This window comes from Medicago sativa, chromosome 5 (assembly GCF_051527215.1).
Source record: "Medicago sativa cultivar Bolivia chromosome 5, Bolivia_mono, whole genome shotgun sequence".
NCBI lineage: Eukaryota > Viridiplantae > Streptophyta > Magnoliopsida > Fabales > Fabaceae > Medicago > Medicago sativa.
Genome location: NC_140753.1, coordinates 53,214,895 through 53,225,569, shown reverse-complemented (window position 1 = coordinate 53,225,569; position 10,675 = coordinate 53,214,895). Strand labels below are relative to the sequence as shown.

At 35.4% G+C, this 10,675-nt stretch overlaps 1 long non-coding RNA gene across 1 annotated transcript; it reads left to right on the top strand.

The window, feature by feature from the left end:
- Window positions 1-8,665: 8,665 nt before the first annotated feature.
- LOC146922969 (uncharacterized) lies at window positions 8,666-9,296 on the top strand. Its single transcript, XR_015010883.1, has 3 exons — window positions 8,666-8,727; window positions 8,890-8,928; window positions 9,051-9,296. It is a non-coding gene; the product is annotated as an uncharacterized LOC146922969 (long non-coding RNA).
- Window positions 9,297-10,675: the final 1,379 nt, after the last annotated feature.

Sequence of the window (10,675 nt, the reverse complement as noted above, 5' to 3'; positions counted from 1 at the left end):
GAGTGTAGGCAGGGTACTGACGCTTGCTTTGCATGTGGACAATCGGGGCACTTTGTGGCAAACTGTCCAAATAGGAGAAACAAAGGCAAGGAGGTGGACACAACAATGAGCAGAGGCAGGGTGTATTCACTAGATGGAAAGAAGGCACAAGCTAACGAGGACTTGATTGGTGGTATGTGCTTTCTTGGCCAGAATCCTGTTAAAGTTTTGTTTGATTGTGGAGCATCACGTTCTTTTATTTCTTTTCAATGTGTTGAAGCTCTTCAATTATCTGTTTCATTATTAAATCCCCCTATGATGGTGACTACGGCTACTGATGGAGGAATTGTAGCGAAACATGTTTGTGAGAATTGTCCTATCACGGTGTCTAGTAAAACGTATTACATAGACCTAGTATGCCTCCCTATAAAGCAACTTGATGTGATATTAGGCATGGATTGGCTTTCAGCGAATCATGTGTATATAGGATGTGCAGAGAAAAGCATATATATGCCTACTAGTAACACACTGGAGGGAGTAGCCTTGTTAGAACTGATCAAGCACACGTACCAGATGGCTCATTTTATTTGTGCTCAAGATAAGGGTTTTTATGTTATCCTTACCGTGACTTCTGAATCAGATGTAAGCCCTAGTGATATTCCTATTGTTAATGAGTATCTGGATGTCTTTCCGGACGATATCACAAGTTTACCGCCAGAAAGAGAAATTGAATTTTCAATCGATTTGATTCCGGGAGCAGAACCGGTATCAGTAGCACCTTATCGAATGTCACCAGTGGAATTGAGAGAGTTGAAATCTCAGTTGGAAGATCTTATTCAGAAGCATTTTATTAGGCCTAGCGTGTCTCCTTGGGGAGCGCCGGTTTTATTGGTTAAGAAAAAGGATGGTAGCATGAGGCTGTGTATTGACTATCGATAGCTGAATAAGGTAACTATCAAGAACAAGTATCCTTTACCAAGGATTGATGATTTACTTGATCAACTTAAAGGAGCATCAATTTTCTCGAAGATTGATCTTAGATCGGGATATCATCAAATTCGTATTAAATCTTCGGATGTGTCTAAGACGGCTTTCAGGACGCGTTACGGACACTATGAATTTTTAGTCATGCCTTTTGGTGTATCTAATGCTCCAGCAGTTTTTATGGACTACATGAACCGGATTTTCCAGCCGTATTTAGATCAATTTGTCATTATTTTCATTGATGACATATTGGTTTATTCTAAGAATCCGCAGGAGCATGCCCAGCATTTGAGAATAGTTTTGGATATTCTTCGGGAGAAACAACTGTATGCGAAGTTTAGCAAGTGTGAATTCTGGTTGTCAGAAGTTAAGTTTCTGGGTCATGTTATTTCTCAGGGAGGTGTAGCTGTTGATCAGTCGAAAGTGGAGGCGGTTCAGAATTGGACAAGACCAAAGAATGTTTCAGAGGTCCGGAGCTTTTTGGGGTTAGCTGGTTACTACCGTCGATTTATTATGAAGTTTTCTCAAATTTCCTTGCCTCTAACCCGACTTACAAGGAAGGATGTACCATTTGAGTGGGATGAAGAATGTGAAAAGAGTTTCATGACTCTGAAGAAGAAGTTAACTCAAGCGCCAGTATTAACCATTCCAGACCCGGAGAAGAGATATATTGTGTTTTGTGATGCATCGTCTAAAGGGCTCGGTGGAGTACTTATGCAAGAAAACAAGGTGATAGCCTATGCATCTAGACAACTTAAGACGCACGAAACAAACTATCCCACACATGATTTAGAACTGGCGGCTATAGTTTTTGTTTTGAAGATATGGAGGCACCACTTGTATGGAGCTCAATTCAACTTATTCAGTGATCACAAGAGTTTGAAATACTTGTTTGATCAAAGGGATTTGAATATGAGACAAAGACGTTGGATGGAGTATCTAAAAGATTTCGACTTTGATTTGAAATACCATCCAGGAAAGGCCAACGTGGTAGCGGATGCTTTGAGCCGTAAGGCTTTAGCTCAAGCAGAAGTTAAAATGCACACTTGCAAGTTGTATGAGAGAGTTAGAGATCTTAATCTTGAAGCTACCGATGATGATGATGGTGTTTGGTTACACAAAATAGAAATCTCTTGTGATTTGCGGCCAAGGATCGTGCAAGCGCAAAGTATCGATATTGAACTTCAGAAGAGAAGAGGTTACCCAGAATTTTCTATAGCTTATGATGGAGCAATTTTGTTTGAAGGAAGAATATGCGTTCCGAATGATCAAGAGCTTAGAAGATTGATTTTGGAAGAAGCACACAAGAGTAGTTTCTCAATTCATCCTGGTGCCACCAAGATGTATCAAGATTTGAAGAAAGAGTACTGGTGGCCTGGAATGAAGAGTGAGATTGCTGAATTTGTAGCAAGATGCATTGTATGTCAACAAGTCAAGATTGAGCATCAAAGACCAGCAGGGTTGCTTCAACCGTTAGAGATTCCTCAGTGGAAGTGGGAACACATTACTATGGACTTTGTAGGAGGATTACCTCGTACCCAAAAGGGGCACGATTCAATATGGGTGATTGTGGATAGGCTAACCAAATCAGCTCATTTCTTACCGATTAAATCTACTTACAGAGCGCCACAGTACGCAGAACTGTTTATCGCCGAGATAGTAAAATTGCATGGTGTACCAGTGAGTATAGTGTCAGATAGAGACCCTATCTTCACTTCACATTTTTGGAAAGCTTTTCAAAAAGCTTTGGGGACTCGTTTGAAACTGAGCACATCACATCATCCACAGACAGATGGTCAATCTGAGAGAACCATTCAGACCTTGGAGGATATGTTGCGTGCATGTACTCTTGAAGATGGTGGAAGTTGGAATCATTATTTATCCTTGATAGAATTTTCCTATAACAACAGCTACCACTCGAGTATCGGAATGGCACCTTACGAAGCATTATATGGTAGGAAGTGTAGGACTCCTTTGTGTTGGGCCGAAGTTGGAGATAAGAGTATTATCGGACCAGAGATCATTCAAGAAACAACTCTGAAAATTAAATCAATTCAGGAGAAGATTAGAATATCTCAGAGTCGTCAGAAGAGTTATGCGGACAAGAGACGGAGGCCTTTGGAGTTTGATGAAGGTGATCATGTGTTCCTGAAGGTCACCCCTAAATTGGGTTTAAGAGGTGTTTTCAGAACTAAGAAATTGTGTCCAAGGTATGTGGGACCATTTTTGATACTTAAGCGTGTCGGTCCGGTGGCGTATCAGTTAGCTCTGCCTCCAGCTATGTCAGGTTTACATGATGTGTTCCATGTATCACAATTGAAGAAGTATATCCCAGATCCTTTCCAGCCAGTTGAGTTAGATTCTATAAATTTGAGATCGAATTTGACATTTCAACCGGAACCAGAAAGTATAGTAGATCGTGACGTCAAATCGCTTAGGAACAAAGAGATTCCTATAGTGAAGGTAGTATGGAGAGGTTCGCCAGATGGAGAAGCTACTTGGGAACTTGAATCGGAGATGTTGAACCAATACCCGCACTTGTTTTCAGGTAAACTCTAAATTTCGAGGACGAATTTTTTTTAAGGGGGGTAGGATGTAATATCCCACTTAATAGATTGCGATGTATCATCTGGAAACGATGAATTATGCGCGTTTAAGACTAAGGGTATTATGGACTTTTGCGCTTGAGGAGTTTATAAGGAAATTGGACCCAAAATCTTCATTCTATCTTTGTCCTTCTCTCTCTAGGTTAGAAAACTTTCTTGTGTTCTCTCCTCTCTCTAAGAATCGATCCTCCCTTTTCCTTGGTAGCAATCCATACTTCAAGAACTTGCAAGCAGGAGATCAAGCAACCTTTGGGTGTGTAGGAACAAGTCTCACCCTCTTGTTTTCCCTTTTCTTCAAGAGTAGAGATTTTAGGGTTTGGTGTTGAGCTTATGGAAACTTGAAGTTCACATCAATTGTGCAAGGTGAGTTCCATAGATAGATTACCACCCTTTGGGTTGTGTGAATTCATGTTACAAGTAAAGTTTTATGTTAATGAGAGGTTTTTAATCCCAATGACTCTTTGATAAATTCTTGTCAATCACTTGTTAGTTTGCCATGAAATATGTTTATAAATGTATATATATGTTGCTGGATGATTATGGTGCATTGCAGGATCAAACGGGACGAGTTTTGGGTAAAAACTGGAAAAAATTGTACCACAGACCCGAAGAACTACGCTATTAGCGAAATCCACGCTAATAGCGAAATTCTTCAGGCTGGCCACGCCTCAGGTGCGCTAATAGCGCAGGCTTCTGGGCAAGCCAACATGATTTTGGCTTGTTGGCTCTATGTGGTGTCCGTGGTGCATTCCGGAGCTTTTCTTTCATCGTTTTACAACTTTATAACCCCAAAACAACATCTAGGCAATGCACATAACATCAAACGATTCTTGAAATGAAAATCATGGCAATCTTAACATGAATGGCAAGAGTGAATCAAGAGAATTTAAGCCGATATCACTCGGGTAGCAATGAAATAGGAAAGGTTATGGAAGTAGAGCCTCGACATAGATGTTGAGAACTAGCAAGATAGCATGAATCCTTAAGTATGACATTAGTATTTTAATGTATTAGATTTGCTTGCTTATGAATGAAAGATTGTAGGTGTCACGGCTCTCGTTATCCACATCAAGGGGGATGCGAGGGATTTTCATTCTTGGAAATGGGATAAGCTCCGTAAGGGGGGCCCCCGTGGCATTGAGGGAGTCCGATTACCTTAGCTAGGTATTTTCGGATATGTATGGGATTTGTTCTTGGGGTTACTCCACCCGGATCAATCCGTAAAACGAACTCAGATAATTATTGTTACACACTATTATTATGTATGAAATGATATCGCAAGCAATGACATGATATGAATGTAGATGTAAAGAAGCGACCTAGTTTCCCCGCACGGTCGTTAAAGAATGAATTAAGCTCACACACGTATAATCAACCAATTGGTTGTAAACTAGACACGTGGTAACTATAAGTTCCCCAAAGTTACCACTAGACTAGGAAGTAGGGTGAACTCACTGAGACATTATGTCTCACCCCTCTCAATATTTGTTCAGGTTCACAGGTTATTCGCGGAAAAGGTAAAGAAAAAGCTTTGGAATGATTATTCATGCATGGAACCTATGGAGTGGAATTCTTAAGTGATGCATATGTTATATTATAAGTGTACTTTCATGAATTGTTCTAGACTTCGTATGACAACTTTGTGATGTAATAATGTAACATAGAAGCTTCGGATGTTGATGTATCATATTTCACGACTTAATGTCGTTTCAGTATTGTATAATTAATGTATCCAATATCAGTTTAACGCACTTTTGCATATTCTAGATGTTTTCAAAGTGGGCGTTACATGTATGGTTCTAATATTGTTTTTTCGCAATTATATTGTGAATCTTTATAACGAAATTTACATATTATATATATTATAAATATTACAATTACAGTTACAATGCCCTTGTAGAGATCTTTATGTAAAAATCTCTATAAACTGAAATTTAGAATTATAATTAGAGATGTATATATTATATAGTTGCATTTTATAATATTTACAAAGTTTCATTTTCATTGGTTGGTGGGTAAGTTATCCACCATTCTTTAAAGGTGATCTAGAAAAGAAAAAAAACTGTTTATATACTCCATATACTTCAGAACGAAACTATTTAGTGTCATATATTAGTGTTCAACACACATTAAATCTCATATGATTATATTTTTTTAAGCAAAAGAATAGAGTGCAATGACATCATTATATGTTACTAGCATTTTAACTATGTTTACACTCCAGCAACAGTGCAATCATCTACATTCGAATATGTTCATCTTATCAAATTACTATTGGAGTCTAGATATCGCTGTGAGAGCTATGATCATATCATATGTCCATGGTAGTATTGATATATGGTTGTTGTTATGGCGTGCATGTAGGTAAGAAGCTACAATCTATGGCCAACCAATACCGTTTAGGAAACAGTCAGAATGAAGAAAGGAGCCCATATCGTGATGCAATATATTTAAGACTTATTGGGTCAAATATTAGCATCATTCCTACTACTACTTGCAATGCTTTAGAAGGCAACAACACTTCTCACTTTATCAATGGAGGACCGAGAAGTGTGCCGTCCATCTCGGCTAGAGATGATATGTCATTCTCCTCCTTGTATCCGGCTATTGGAGGATAAACTGGAGTTGCACCTGTTGTAGGATCTGATTATCAAAGAAATGAAACTATTGTAGAAAATAGTAGTAATGTCAATTCCATTTCGTCATTCAACGATGGAATTAACACCACTACTACTGTAGTGGTACTAGGAATGATGTGTTGCAATAGTAGTGGTGTTAATTCCATCATTGAATGACGAAATGGAATTAAAATTATTAATATTTCCTACAACAGCTCCACTTCTTTGATAATCAGATCCTACAACAAGTGCAACTCCAGTTTGTCCTCCAATAACCAGATATAAGGAGTAGAATGACATATTATCTCTTGCCGAGATGGACGACACACTTCTCGATCCTCCGTTGATAAAGTGAGAAGTGTGGTTGCTTCTAAAGCATTGTAAGTAGTAGTAGGAATGATGCTAATATTTGACCCAAAAAGTCTTAAATATATTGCATCACGATATGGGCTCCTTTCTTCATTCTGACGGTTTCCTAAACGGTATTGGTTGGCCATAGATTGTAGCTTCTTACCTGCATGCACGCCATAACAATAACCATATATCAATACTACCATGGACATATGATATGATCGTAGCTCTCACAGTGATATCTAGACTCCAATAGTAATTTGATAAAATGAACATATTCGAATGTAGATGATTGCACTGTTGCTGGAAAGTAAACATAGTTAAAATGCTAGTAACATATAATGATGTCACTGTACTCTATTCTTTTGCTTAAAAAAAATATAGTCATATGAGATTTAGCGTGTGTTGAACACTAAATATATGACACTAAATAATTTCATTTTGAAGTATATGGAGTATATAAAAAGGTTTTTTTTCTTCTAGATCACCTTTAAAGAATGGTGGATAACTTACCCACCAACCAATGAAAATGAACCTTTGTTAATAGGATCATTGGTGGTTTATTGGTGGCACTTGAAAATGTACTTATGTGGTTAATGTTTATTGGTTGGGTAAATTACCTACCATTTTTACATGGGTAAACCTAGGTGTCACAAAAAAATGATATTGTTTGAATAAAAAACATCATCTTAAAATTAAAATAACATTTTATAAAGTCAGAATAAAAAAACATATATAATTTTGTTTGAACTAGATTTCCGATTACAATGAAAAGATACTTTTTTAAGCTTTGGGAATTGGAAAATTAGTTGTACGGAATTATAACTTTCTTTTGGAGTAAAAAGTATTATCGTAACCGAATGCAAAATAATCTTTTTTGACTAAACCTTTCGATCACTTTTATAAGCAAAAATATAGTTTTTTTTAGGTTCAATCAATAAATGATATATATTGTCTACCATGTAGACCACATACATCATTTATTAAATGAATCTAAAAAGTTAATTTTTGCTTCTAACAGTAACCGGAGCATGTAAGAGTAGGTGTGTATAAAAAGTAGATGTATATATAATTTTGAATATATAAAATATATGTGTAAATATAAGAATATTTAATTTATTTTCACAGACGTAACCCATTATATAAAACATCAAAATCATACGCACAAAATAAATTGATAGACAAGTTTTGAAAATGTAACACCCATACTAAATTTATCTAGAATATTTTTCATGTGCGTTAAACTTAGTACTAAATACATTAAAATTACAATAATAAAAAATTTCTTCTAATCAAATTATAAAATCACTTGTCTATCATGTGTGTTGAGCAGATTTATGATGCAGGCTAAGATTGCAACCTTACATTGGCGAGTCCACTATGTTTCACAAACCTTACATATATCTTCAATAGATTAAAATTGCAATGTATTGAGAATGGTAGCTAGCCATCACCAGAGTAAATATTTAAGCAAGAGCTGCACATAGAAGGAATGTTGCATCCCCTATCCATTAACTTCTCATTAGTGGGAATTCTGTCTTGCTTCAATCTCCAAGCAAGCAAAGATTTTGAAGGAGGGATGTCTTGATTCCAAATAACTTTGGCCCAACTAATGTTTCGTCCTGCAGGTGATGTATGTGAATAAGCACCTTTGAGGGACAGCTCGCCTGAGGTGGTTGAATGCCAAAATATCTCATCATCCACAGGCACAAATAGAATGGAAACATTGCTTAGCATTTGAATCAGAAAGGGAGACATAATTTGACCAATTTTGGGAATGCTCTAATTGAAATCTTAAATAAAGTAACTGGCAGTTGTTGTAAGATGAGAAGCAACATACACCATAAGTCATTCACAACTAGAAAAAATTACAAAGTAAATCAATAATCTTAACCTCAGTAGCAAAATAATCCTACTGTAGAAACAAATTAATTGTAATATTTTATTCAAAGAATTAAATCAGATTAAATTAATATCCACTTGCAATGGTTTGTTATTTTTTGCTATATCCTTCTCCACTTCCCCGTATAATACCTTCCCCATATAATTCTACAAAGCTACTCTATTTATATTGGTTACAAAAGCTACTGTATATGTTTCTCTTATCTTATTTAATTTTATTTTCATATATATATGTTGCCTTTGCTGCAGTGCATTCAATCGCTAGAACCCTTCATACTCCCTCTTTGGTAAGTGACTCACTTGAAATCTTCATACTCTCTTTGCTAAGTGAACTTCTGTCGTCTTTTCTTCATGTTGTTTATAGATATATCATGTTATATTCATTTCTCACGGTGTTTTATAAATTTGTCTTCATAATTGTGCTCCATGCTCTAAATTTGATGATGCAGGGTGGACCATTAGAGGACAATCAACAAGTTTTCTTCATGGTATGTAATCTTCTATACATGATAAGTAAAAATCTATGATTTATTTTTCTATAATTCTCCATTTGTCTGTTGAATATCTTTATGCATGCAATACATGCCTCTTCTTTGTCTCCAATCCACAGGTTTCCACAACCAACTACTCTTGACGCAACCACACTAGCAACATGAAGGCACACCAAAGAAATTCAAAAATTAGTCCCAAAAGTTTAAAGTTTATTTTAAAAGGAAAGATGATTAATTAGAGTGTGAAAGAAAAGTTGAATCTTTTAATATTTATACATTCTGTCCAAGGTGTAAATATAGTTTAACAAAAAAGTTCTCATGTTTATTCAACAATTCAGTCTATCAATTTTTTAGCAGTGTTGTAAGCAACCAGACCAGCAACATGTTATATTCAACTTTAAAAGAATTATGTTTTTGATTATAAAATGCAATCTATCTAAACACATATAAAAAAGAAAACTACATATTTTTTGAGAAGTGCTTGCATTCTATTCCAGAATGGTTGATGATTCACAACACACAATAGTCCAAAAAAAGTTACCAAAAACAATGTAGAATTGAATGCATTTTTTTGGAATTACAACATTTTATTCAAGCCATTATATCATATTAAATTAATACACCACTTACAAGGCTTGTTTGGTGAGAATTCAGAAGCTGCATTGTTTGGTCGTCGTTCAAGGATTGTATTAATATATTCTTCTTTATAATTCAATCATCGTTATCATTTGACATCGTTTGTTATTAGCTTCTATAATTTGTTTCATTGTCTTGATATGACTTGAAAAATAACGACCATATCCACCCGTGCATACGCGCACGGGTACCAAACTTGTACATAACATACACCATAAATTTTGAAAACAGAAAACAACAAAAATGGGGAAGAAAATAAATTGTTCAGATATTGCATAAATATTTTACTTTGGGTTCATATATATTTGAATGATAAAACCACTATTAAAATCAACCGGTATTACCTTCTTTCTTTTTTTTACGGTTGACTTTTTCTCTATATTTGATAAGTAAAATAATTCATTAAAAATATGGACTATTATATAGAATAAGAAAGTGGTTTTAATAGGTATATACATATATACTCTTCAGTAAAGAAAATAGACAAACAAGTTCAATGCCTACAAAGAAAAAAAGGGTAATGATCTGAACACGGTTATATATAGACGTATAACAATCCTATTGATACGTTTGAAGAATTTGTCAAAAGACATTTCTAACCATTACCAAGTTTCATTTTATTTAAATTAACCACCATAAAAATGGTGTTTTTATAATTTTATTTGATTTTGGCATCCAATTCCAACTTAGGGTCCATGGAGCTCCTACATAGTTGGATGAAAATAAATAAGATGACAACATTTGAAAATGTATATACATGCCATAAGTTGGTTAATACTTAATGTTAATATATTATGAAAATAAAAATGTGCCTTAGTTGTCAATTTGTCACCCATTTTATTGGTCTATTTTCTACATCTATGCACAAGTTTTTCAACTACAGATAATTTTCTCTTTGATCGAGGATGACCTTTACACGTGACTCGGAATGGACTATGAATTTCATTAATCACATTTCATCTCTACTCGTAATTTTATTTGGACAAGTTGTCAAACCTATCCATTTGTGACTTCAATCCTGTCACACTATATCTACTCTTAATGTATGAAGACTAATGCTAAATCTCGCGAGAGTTTGTATCCCGAATGGATTGCGAATTGTGCTTAT